Consider the following 13,627-nt stretch of genomic DNA (forward strand, 5'->3'; position numbering starts at 1 on the left):
TCAACTAATTTCCGTTTGCAGCAGCTGACGTTCCCATTAATAATCTTTTGTGTTCCTGAATTATCAAGGGTCGTTTCGAGAGTCCTTCTACTTCTAGGCTATTCCATCGAATTAGCAATTCAGATTACAAAATTACAGAACGATAAATGGAGCTCCAAAAACATCGTTTTGTAACAGAAAATTGTAAAATACACAAACTTAAAAGTGCATAAACTACGGTCATGTATATATAAAAAAAAATTATTACCCTTCGTGATTCCACAATCTGCCCTATTGGCAAAAGTATTCCTTATGTCTGTATTATATATACATGGCATGTAAAAAATACTTCATTAAGCAATCTTCTATATAAAATATTATCTTAATTAGTCTTATTCGAAAGCTTATTCTAAAGTCTACATATGTACAGTAATCAGATCAGGTGGTAACAAACATTTTAGTCTACGCACTTCACTATCACGTCGCATTTCAGCTGTTTAACGAGTATTTTGGGATTCACTGACATTCTTTCGAAGTACTTGACACAAACACGTTGAATTGCACTCGTTATAGGTTCTAGAGGAACATCGCGTAGTATTACTTTATTTGAAATATAGTACGGAGCATCAACAATGGCACGCAACACCTTATTTTGGAACCGTTGAATGATGGATTTATCAGATTTGCTAACGGTATCCCATAGTTGGATTCCATATGACCAAATGGGCTTGAGTATAGACTAATACAGCAATGCCTTGTTATCTAATGATAACTTGGATTTGCGCCCGATAGGCCAATACATTTGATATAATTTCAGTCGAAGTTGTTTTCGTTTAGACAGTATGTGCTTCTTCCAGGTTAAGCGTCGATCTAAGTGCATACCAAGATATTTAACTCGCTCTGCTTGAGGGAGTTGAAGATGATTGATATTCACTGGTGGACATGTTCTTCTACGCAGGGTATACGTTATATGCGTGGATTTTGATTCATTGGCTTTAATGCGCCATGTCTTCAACCATAATTGTAGTTGCTCCAGGTAGGTTTGTAGGTTTATTGATGCTGTGACTGAATCTTCATGGGATACTAAGATTGCTGTCTCGTCTGCATATGTTGCCACAGTAGTTATTTTTATGGTGGGCAGATCGGCCGTATACAGAAGATACAGTACTGGACCAGTACACTACCTTGCGGAACTCCTAAATATATGGGATTTAATATGCGGTACGTTCATCGCCTTGATTTACAATAAAATTTCTATCAGTGAGATACGATTTTAGTAGCTGATAGTCCGGATGAGGGAGAAGTTTCTTTAGTTTGACCTGCAAGCCCGTGTGCCATACTTTTTCAAAAGCCTGAGATATGTCTAGAAAAGCAGCCGAACAATATATTTTAGCATTTAGGTCAGTGTTTATTTTATTTACAAGTCTATGCAATTGTTCTATAGTCCCATGCTTATTGCGAAAGCCAAACTGATGTTCTGGAATAATGTTTCTTTTTTCTATTATATAGTTTAGCTCCTTTATGTATAATTTCTCGAAAACTTTCGAGATTATCGGTAACAAATTTATAGGTCGGTAGGAGGTCACATCTTCTGGTATTTTTCCTGGTTTAAGAATCATTAATATTTTAGCTACTTTCCAGATACTGGGGAAGTAATTAATTCATAGCGTAGCATTAAATATAGATGTTAATCGTTTTATGCCTATTTCTGATAGTTCTTTTAAAATTTTACCAGTAATTAAGTCATAACCAGGAGCTTTTTTAATATTAATCTCTCTCATTATTGTTTGTTTAACTTTTTTGGTCGTTAATTTCTAGTGCGATAAATCCATTTGAAATGGCGAATCTAGAAAGCTAGTAATTTTATTTTCCTCCTATTTATGTAGCTGAGACTGGAAAGGTTTAAAAACATTTTTTAAGTGTTTTGAGAAAATGTCGGCCTTCTCTTTATTGCTTCTCGCCCAATTATTTTCGTTTGTTTTAATAGGTGGATTATGCTGCTGGGATCTCCTAAGCTTTTTTGTTGCTTTCCACAACGAATAGTCTGTAGCCTCAGTTGGTGTCAAATTCTCTAGGTATTCTTGTATTATTTTATTTTGAATCTATTATTCTGTTCATTTTGAATTAGTCCTTTTAGCTCTTTTATTGCACTATTGAATTTTCTTTTATTCTCTTCGGTCCTTTACTGTTGCCAGTTTCGTCATAACTTTCTTTTTACTGCTATATTTTGTATCTGTATTATACATGATATATGTACATTTTTCTTGGAAATGTTTCACTGTTAGGAGTCGCGGAATATGTTGCCTCCTGTATATTTTTTGTAAGGTTTATTGCTGCTATTTCTATATCCATTTGAGGTTTTAACGGTAAGTTTAGAGAGATGTTTCGTTCTAAGTTTTCTCTAAATGAGAACCAGTTAGTTCTATTATAGAGTTTCTACTGTAGTTGCTTGTGAACTGCGCAACTCTTGTAGTTCGCTGGATAATTTCCGTTACAGTTAGCACATTTCACTTTTTCATTGCGAACTTTACGAGTATAATCTCCTGCTTTGTATTTTTCTGCACATTTTACGCATCTATATGATTTGCGACTGTAAGTCTTTGTGTGCCCATGCGCTTGACACCTCGTACATTGTGGTATAATTCTTTTTATATGTGGTGGTTCGTATTTAATAATATTATTTTCCAATTTGATGATTTCATACACCGCCTTATTATTTCCATTAAGTTTCAATCAATATAGAACATAGGCAGAGGTTTTTTGGCGTGCAATGACGTATATTGTGAACATTTACGACCTCGTGGCCTTTTTCAGCTAGTGCTACCTTGATGATGTTAAAAAACCAAAACCACAATCATGAATTATCTTGTAGTACAACAGAAAGCAGAATAATATAAAATATGCACTGTAGGTTATTAGTTGACCTTAATAGCCTAGCTAAAAAATATCTAAAACATATACATACATACTAAATACACTATAAAAATCAACATAAGTATGATAAAAATTAATTTGAGAATATACAAAGAATATAACATGAATAGGAAATATTAATACACAACTCGACATCCCAATACAAAACAAAATTGAATAGGATTAATCATAACATATACACAAGGCAAAAAATATGAAATTTAAAAATATATATTAAAAAATATGTTTAAAACTCTATTGTAACCAGTAAAAATAGTAAAAGACGATAATTAGAAACACTGTAATTATTAATTATAAACGAGGAAGGCATACACACAGTAAGGAAAATATAACAACAGTACTTAAGTAATTAAAAATTACTTTTCAGAACAAATTTTGTTCATTTGATAAAATTAATAGATATCCAATTAGAATAATTAATCTGATTAAATATTAAATAATTCAATATGATTCTACAAACTCCTTGACCGATCTGGTGAGATGTTGAGACTTCCGCATAGAAAGAAAAACCCAAAGTATATATCAGTAAGACTAATGACGAATCATTGTAGATATATGTACTACTGCAAATCTTAACGGGATCCAGTTATAGTACAAGTGCGGAAGTTCAAACACTTACGCAGAACATTTTGGGTAGAAAATATAGCGAATAAATTCAAGCAACTGGGATAACTAGCATTACGGTTGTATTTTATATAAAACTGTAGATATGCGAAAAACTTACTTATTAAGAAGCTAATAGGAAGGCATTAATCATATTTTAACATTGAAATTATCATCAAAAAGTAAATTTCGGAGTCTTTGATATACCCAAAAAGGTAATCATTGATGCTAATCGGTAATTGACACTGAATTGCAATGCTTATCTTCTTAAATGGAACTTTTCAATTTCTGCAAGGGCCCTCTGTTGTTGAGATTAAAACCTATGGGTTAATTAAAACTTAATTGGTTGTAATTAGATGGCTGGCTTATGGTTTACCACGCTTCATTATCCTTAATGCTTCTCTGAATGTACCGTACCAAACTTAATGCCGCGGTTAAAGGTTATTGTTTGTAAGACGGTTGGCAACACGGAAGTTATATAGCAAGAATATATTTAATAATTTAATTTCCTTCGCCATTTATGGATTATTGCCTTATTTTTTTGTTATCCGTAAAATAGTACAAGGAATAGACAAAATAGTATGAAAACCTGACATAGGTACAATATTTATTTAGTATTAAGCTGTTCAGCGAATATTTGCTTCTATAACACCTGCAATTTCCTGCCGAATATATTCGTAGAGTGTCTGAATAGTTTTGAAATAGAATATTGTTCAAAAAAAACAAATTAAAACTTGGTTTCAATATATAATTAATAGATTTCCATAAATAAAGTATAATTTTTATAACATGTTTCACCTACATAACAGGTCAATTAAAAAGTCCCCGGTCTGACACATAGATGGCGATGGACTAGAATTAAATCCATATGTTTTTTAGTTAGCCCTAACCCTCTAAAGATGCGGGTATAAATTTGACAGCTGTCGGACCATTAGTTTGTGAATTATAGCATTTTGAGTGAGTGAACTTTTGTTTGTGTGAAAAAAAATGGATAAAAAGGAATTTCGCGTCTTGGTAAAATATTGTTTTTTGAAGGGAAATGTTTCGACATCACAAATATCCATGACGCATTACTAAAAAAACTTTGAATAGACTATAGAGAACCCCAAGAGAAGCCTACGGTCCGAACTGCCTGCTTCCTACAATCAATTTGGGGAAAGGTTCCGTTATGACCTAGGCTGCATTATCGTGGTATCCAGCTGGTATTCTCATTCACATCACTACTCGTATTACTGCAAATGTATATCACGACATCCTCAATAATTTGTTGTCATCAAACATCTTCCATTACTAGCACACACCGCAACATTGAAGCAATTAGCGGATGTTTTGGCCCAGGAATGGATCTACATTCCGTTGGAATCAATTCAGCCACTCTGCGATCGTATTCTATAAGGAATTACAACTATTTTAATAGCAAATGGTAGGAAATATTTTATTAATAAATAAATATTATGTAAATGTCAGGCATTCATATTATTTCGACCATCCCCTGTAATGAATGGTCTGCAATATCGTGGTATCCAGCTGGTATTCTCATTCACATCACTACTCGTATTACTGCAAATGTATATCTCGACATCCTCAATAATTTGTTGTCATCAAACATCTTCCATTACTAGCACACACCGCAGCATTGAAGCAATTAGCGGATGTTTTGGCCCAAGAATGGATCTACATTCCGTTGGAAACAATTCAGCCACTCTGCGATCGTATTCTATAAGGAATTACAACTATTTTAATACCAAATGGTAGCAAATATTTTATTAATAAATAAATATTATGTAAATGTCAGGCATTCATATTATTTCGACCATCCCCTGTAATGAATGGTCTGCAATATCGTGGTATCCAGCTGGTATTCTCATTCACATTACTACTCGTATTACTGCAAATGTATATCTCGACATCCTCAATAATTTGTTGTCATCAAACATCTTCCATTACTAGCACACACCGCAACATTGAAGCAATTAGCGGATGTTTTGGCCCAAGAATGGATCTACATTCCGTTGGAAACAATTCAGCCACTCTGCGATCGTATTCTATAAGGAATTACAACTATTTTAATACCAAATGGTAGCAAATATTTTATTAATAAATAAATATTATGTAAATGTCAGGCATTCATATTATTTCGACCATCCCCTGTACATCAAGATCTATATCAAGCTGCATTGTAATATTGAAAAGCAGGTTGATGAATTGAATACATGTTACCAAAATTCGTTATGAGATGTATATGTTTTGATGTATTATATTTCCATTCATTACCCCCTATAAGTTCGTATCGGCTCACCATTCCAGTATTTATTGAAGTCCTAAAAATAGCTTATCTATTTTTCGAATATTATGATGCTAATTAGTTGTGTGTATCGTATATGTTTAGTGCCATACTGTAAATCTGTTCGTTTCATACAGCTCTTAATAAGCTATTTAATTAGTGATAATTAGGTGGTAGGATTATAATTTTGTTTGTTTCATTAAACGATGTCTATATATTTGAATCGCTAATTTAATAGGCCCCGGTAGGAAATTCTCTAGTCCCATTTATACAGTGTTTTTACATATTTAGAACATCAAAATGTATTTATACCTTTATATGATTTAATTTACTTTATTAGAACGTTAATTTTTTGTCATCTCTATTAAACTAGTGATTATGTTGATTTAATGTAATGATTATATTATGTTAATTATATCTCCTTTATAAAACTTTATGATATATAATCAAAATAAGTTTTTTATAAAAATGTATGTTACTATAATCATTTTTTTTTCTATCTTAAAATAACTTGAAAATGTTTCAAGAAATAGCTTTCTGATAAATTGTTAAATGATTAATATTTCTGAAGCTATAGGTAAATTAGAGATATATCAAATACCAAATGACCAAAAGTAACCTCTTCACCAAAGTCTAACTTTTAAATGCACCCACTCACTTGATAATTACTCTTTAAAATTGCTGAAATATTTAAATAAACATGTTAGTATTGGAGTTTATTTCTACCACAGTACTAAAAATTAGTTTCTTATCAATTGTCCTTTATTTTGAAGACCATAATGGTGCGACTTATGACACTGCAAATTGTTGTTTTTTGATTGGGTGTTATATCCATTGTTTATATATCGAATACAGTCTAATCTTTTAAATAATGGTGTACCCTTTGAAAAACTATTGGTTTAGAGTTCAATGAAATTTGTTATAACTATTCATAAATACATAAAATGGTAAAAAGGAAATATATTGCTTGAATTGTGGAGTTCTATCTATACGTTAAGACAACAAGCATATTCTATCCATCAAATTACAGAAAGGATTGGAGTTTTATGCAAAAATTACATTATTTTCTTACACGAAAACGAACTACTATCGTTCTGCCTAGAAAAATCTAGACGTCCCAAATCTATAAGAAAGCCGGAAGAGAAGTTTATTCTAATGTTATCGTAATAAAATCGGCCTTTAGCTAAGCCTCAAATTTTAGTTAATTTAAATAACACAGGGGAAAACCAATATCTGTTACAAGTGTAAAGAAATGTTTACTATCTGCTGGTCTGGACGGGGATATGGATCAGCCAAGACCGACACTAACTAATACTCGTTAGAGAAATAGACTAGAATGGGCTAAAAGACATACTGGACGAAAGAAAAATGTTGAAAGAGACATTTGCAAATCATAAAATGGCGATCACAATGGAGAGACCTCTCTCCTAATAAATTAGTGTGGGACAAACTTGATAGAAAACGGAAGAATCCAATATCATCGAGGTCAGAACAATTGTGAAAATACCTACGAGTAGTGTCTATATCTGGAGAATCATAACTGGCATTCGGTAAACATCGGTAGTTTCTGATTTTGCGGCTTTGCCATTAGAAGCAATGGAGAGGTAGAATTCGAACTGAGAACTACAGCAATCATTTTAGATTTAACCCTGGTACTGGTAAGAGCTCAATTTTGTAAAGACAAAAATCTTGTTGTTTATAGTTTATTTGTTCCTCATTTTGTTCATATTTTAATTATAAACGATAAGCTGTAATGGATAAATCATCGATTTGTGAATATTGTCAAAAAATCTATTTTAATATTTTTGATATGAGGACATTCCATCCTGGTGCGTTACCATTCAATTTTTATTTTAACTTTGCAAATTGGATTTAATGCTATACCAAATTCATTATATTTTAGGCATAGTTGACCCTGTGAAAGTGAAAGTATAGATAAATATGACTCAATGTCATCTACAAGTTTAAAATTGAACAAGAAACAAGTTTGAATCGTCTGAAGATTTGTACGTAGTTCCTACATTGCTAAAAATATTACTACTCTAAATAGCGTAATCGATCAGAAATTCTTAAGAATATATCAAAGGGCGCGAGTTGGAAGTTATTAAAATCAGATACAAATTTGATGGCAGCCAAGCTGCTAAAATTGCAGTGAATGCTATATTGGATGAAACCCGAGATAATTTAAGCAACAGTAGTTTGAAAAGATTAGATTAATTGACACATACAGATGTGTGTAATATTCAGCAAGCAAATAAATTAAATTCTACAGGTACAAAACATAAGAGCAACGCTTCAAGTGTTAAAGTATGGTTAAATGAGGTCAAAAATAGAAGATTTGTTATATAAGCCAAACTCTTAATTTCTGGACACCTCTCCTACTTGCTCTTGCATATCGAACTGGTTCGATGAGGAAACAATGATGGTATTTTTAATGCCGTACAATATATATTATTGATTAATTTTAAAGATAAACGAATTCTTTTGTTTTTATATATCCCTAAATAAATTTATATTTGTTACCTTACATGTTATTTTATTTTATCTTGTTCCATTTAAAATTATATATGTCTATAAATAGTTAAATAATTTAGACATAAACTATAAACTTAAAAAAAATCATCAAATCAGACAGTAAACTTAGTAAATTTGTAGCTCTTGAAGAAAGAGTTTCAAGTGAGAGCTGAAGACAATCTGTAAATTCGAAAATATATATTATACTCTTCAAGTAAGCGAATAATTTACAAGAACTACAATTTTGGTATATTTATTTACTTATTTGTATATTATAGAGCCATCAATCTCGGGAACTAACCTCTAAATTGGAAATGAGCGTCAAAACTATGACCTTTATGTGGCTCAGTTAAAGTATAAAATGTTATATATGTTGCAAGTATGTGGAAGATGACAAGCAAGAATGAAATGCATACAGGTGCATGAATATATGAATGCTACAGTAACCCATGACAGTGATAAGGATACAAAATACGAAAAAATTTAAACGAATATCCGTAATATTATATAGATGCACACTACACTATAGTCAATCAGATTGTCCACGTTCTCCAGCCTAAGACACTGGTTCCTCGTCTCTCCCAGTTTGACCAACCGTCTTTGCGAGTTGTACTCGGCATTCAATTAGTATATGTTTGGTTGACAGTGAGGAACCACATTCGACGCACATTGGTGGACTTCTTCCCTTAATGAGAAACTCTTGGGTCAGTTCTCAGTGACCAATTCTGAGACGCGAGCGTAAGTTGCTCCTGCTGATGTTAGTGGTGTTAAGGCCCTGATAATACTCTTTTTTTTACCTCCCATAGCTTGTTGTTTTCTGTTAGATCCCATCTGAATTAGTCTGGATGTCTGATGATTCTAGTAGAGTGTTGCTTATATCTCTACTCCAGAAGAGGAAATTTTCAGTAAGACATCCCTCCCTCTTCTTGGCTAAGTAATCCGCTCTTTCATTTTCAATGATCTCAGAGTGAGAAGGGAGCCACATAAAGGTGATAGTTTCGACGCTCCTTTCCAATTTAGAGGTTAGTTCACGTAGAAGCACTCCTAGCGGGTGTAGAGGTAGATATCGTTGAAGGCACTTTAAGGAGCTCATTGAATCGAAGGCGATAACTAATCGTTTGTCTTGCACATCTTGTACTGAGGTCAGGACCCTATACATGGCAAACAATTTAGCCGTTTATACACTCGATGAAACGGGGTGCCTGAAGTGTCCTTCCGACATCACCGATGTAAATGCTGCCCCCACATAGTCATGGACAGTCCCTATGGAGGCAATCTATCCTCGGAGGTCTATATCGGTGGAAAAGCCAGCGATAACCGACTACATACTGCATAGAATCTACGGCAAAAGCCCCTGTGTTGCTCTCTAGAGAGGTTGAGTTTGGTGCTTGATGGGAAGAAACGTCTATAATGGACAGCCTTGATTTAAATCTCAAGGAACTGGCATATTTAATCAAAAGCAATTCGCGTCTAGTTTCTAGGGAAGGGACTTTTGCTTCGCAGAACAAAGTATATAGTGGTATAACTTTGGTTTCTAGAAATTTATAAAAAATGAAGTTGAGTCTCAAGATAAATATTAAGTTAATTTGTGAAATCAAGGTAATTTATTCTATTTATATTCTTCAAATATACGTATAATTCGCAAGAATTTGATAGCATACACTGGGTTCCGAATATTGAAGTTAATTTAATAAAAATATTGAAGAATAAGGTCGGGCAGTTTGACCGGGACACATTTTTATATTTATATACTTATATTTTAAAGTCTCCTTTTGCCAACTAGTGGTTTATCTGGACTGTATCTACAGTTTAACGTGGGCTCTTAACCACGTCCTGGGCATTAAGCCTATCGACTGGCGAGTGACCAACTTATAAATCATCCCAGAAGACATCCGTTCTTATCCAACCCAACTTGCGTAACTAGGATCATTTTCCTTATCGGATTTTGTACTCATGCCTAAAGACAATCACAAATGTTAAACAATCACAAACATAAATTTACGACCGTGCTTCGGCAGGATTCGAACCCGCGACTATTGCAAGAGTATGCGGACCGTCCTGTTGCCTTTACGACTGCGCTAACCAAGCCGGCAAGGACAAAATTGAACAAAAAATGTATGCAACTGTTTTAATTTACACTAAGTATATTCAAATAAGTTTAACTAAATGTTAATCTAAGGCTGGATTAAGAGTATGTAATAAATCATAGCCTAATGGTGGGTTTTGTTGTATTTTTGTTTAATTCCCTTATTACTCTGACTTTTAATAGGTAATGCATGTCGGGTTTTAGACGATTTTTTGTTCTATCAGTGGTACGAACGAATAAACAACCATACGATATTAAAACCAATCCTCGAAACAAGAGACGCCCAACTACAAAAAAGGCACATTACATCAACGCATCCCATTTAACTTGCTAAACAAAGTTAATTGCTTAGTTCATTAGATCTCGGCCATACGAAAAATATACAAACCTCGTTGTATAAATCATATAAAATAAATAAGGGTGTCGAAGCAGAAGTCATTTAAAATTCAAATAATCTCGGAGGGGCTCTTAAAAAAAGGGGAACCCCCCGAAACGTTGAAAGGGCAATTAGAAATTACTCTCAGATTCATACTGTAAAAATATTTGATGAGTTTAAAAAGAACCCATTTAGATATATGAAATTAATGGAAAAGATTTATAAATAGTCATATTAAAATAAAATCACGTGGGTCTCCAGAAATGTATACATTTGCATTAGAGTGACTAATTCCAAACCTTTAAGCTGTGAATTAAATAGTATATTCAGTTAATTGACTATTGATCACCCTGTGGTCGAAATTTGACTACAATTTATAAAGTTAATCATATTTGCTTCATCACAGACTAAAGGAAATAACTTAAAAGTGATATGTTAGCATTAGTAAAACTTGTTTTGACTCAAGAACTATCACTCACTAAACATTTTAAAATGGAATTTAATTAAATCTAATTTCCGTTAAGTTTTAGTAATCAACGAAGTATTAATAAGTTTAAATTACTACATCACTGAATAGTACAACAAAAGTATCATGACTAAGATTATATTCAGAACTGCCACAACCTCAGAACATCAAATATAAGTATATATAATTTTTAATTACTTTTATGTTATAATAATAAATATGGAGTATTAAATGAAGTAATACATAGTTGTATCTTAAATAAAACAATAACGAACACAATTAGAAACTTCAAGATATTTGGACTATTTAACTATTTAGCACAATTAGGCATTTCCAACTGTTATTTTAAGTAATATTCTGGAGTCTAACCATTACAGATAATTTGTCTTCTAAGGCTTTCGCTAATCTACCGCGTTCTACTTTGCACTGTGTCTCACATGAGGACTAAAAGCGCACCATCAAATGAGAAACTAAAATATTCATTTCAACTATTAGTATTTATTACTTGCATTATTTGGTTATGGCTTTCTTACAAAATGCATTTAGTAATGAATCCTGCAATGGATTAGAAGTTAATGCAAATAGAATTTACAGAAAAATCTTTTCTATTACCTCTAATTCAATGATATGCTATGTCTCCAGAACATTATCAATTACTACTATATCTTAAGCAAGAATAATTTTTATTAGCTGTTCGGGGTTCACTGGATATCAAAATTAATTGAAATTTTTAAAATTAAAAATGGAATGATTGATATTTATATTATGAGTCTGAAAAAGCAGTTTGCGAAAATATAAATACCTGTAAACAGAGCACATACAGTTCTTCTTTATTTTCGAATTTTCTTAATCTATATTAGGATTTATATGTTGTGTTTTTCTTTTATAGCTGAATATACCTTCTGATAAAACAAATGGTACAAATAATGTAAAATATAACTTTCTTTAATATTTAAGTCATAACTACCATAACTATTTTCTATTTCCAATAATACGGAATAACCACAAAGTTTTTAACGAATCTGCTTAAAAATAAATAGAAGAATTTAATAATATCTTAAGTCACCCACTTCCCATGTTAATATCGTTTCAAATAATAAAACATAAGTACTTTTCTTCTGATTTAAAACTGTACTGCCGGAAAGTTGCGACACAGCGTTGCCAAATTTACATCACAACACAAAAATTAACAAGTCAATTGAAAAATCCCTGGCCGGACACAGATAGCGCTACTAGAATTAAATCCATATGACTTTTAGTTAGTCCTAACCCTCAAAAAATGCGTGTATAAATTTGACAGCTGCGAATCATTGGTTTGTGAATTATAGCATTTTGAGTAAAGTAACTTTTGTTATTGTGAAAAAAAATAATAAAAAGGAATCTCGCGTGTTGATAAAATATTTCTTTTTAAAGGGAAAAAATACAGTTGAAGCAAAAACTTGGCTTGATGCCGAGTTTCCGGACATTGACCCAGGAAAATCAACCATCAAGGATAGGTATGCTAAGTTTAAACGTGGTGAAATGAGCACCGAAGACGGCGAACGCAGTGGACGCCCAAAAGAGGTTGTTACCGACGAAATCATTTAAAAAATCTACAAAATGATTTTGAATGACCGTAAATTGAAATTGAATGAAATAGCAAACACTCTAAAGATATCAACTGAACATGTACATTATATCATTCACGAATATTTGGGTATGAGAAAGCTCTGTGCAACGTGGGTGCCGCACGAGCTCACTTTTGACAAAAAACAACGACGAGTTGATGATTCGGAGCAGTGTTTGAAGATGATCAAGCGTAATAAACCCCAGTTTTTGCATCTATGTGACAATGGATGAAACATGGATCCACCATTTCACTCCGAAGTCCAATCGAGAGTCATCGGAGGGAACTGCATACGATGTACCGGCTCCAAAGCGTGGGAAAACGTAACAGTCGGCTGGCAAAGTTATGGCGTCTGCATTTTGGGATGCACAGGAAATAATTTTCATTGACTATCTTGAAAAGGGAAGGACCATCAACATAGCGTTGTTGGACCGTTTGAAGGGCGAAATCGTCGTAAAACGGCCGCATTTGAAGCAAAAGAAATTGCTGCTTCGCCAAAACAATGCACCGTGTCACAAATCAGGGAAACCGTTGGAAAAAATCCATGAATTGGGATTGGAATTGCTTCCTCATCCACCGTATTCTCCAGATCTAGCCCCCAACGACTATTTCCTGTTCTCAGATCTCAAAAAAATGCTCGCTGGGAAGAAATTTTAGTCAAATGAAAAGGTGATCGCCGAAACTGAGGCCTATTTTGGAGCAAAGGACAAATCGTACTACAAAAGTGGTATGGAAAAGTTGGAGGGTCGCTATAATCAGTATATCACCCTTGAAGGGAA

The sequence above is a fragment of the Rhynchophorus ferrugineus genome, unplaced genomic scaffold, assembly GCF_030347505.1.
Source record: "Rhynchophorus ferrugineus isolate W39M unplaced genomic scaffold, kcgeb_rfMv2 rfM2, whole genome shotgun sequence".
NCBI classification, from domain to species: Eukaryota; Metazoa; Arthropoda; class Insecta; order Coleoptera; family Curculionidae; genus Rhynchophorus; species Rhynchophorus ferrugineus.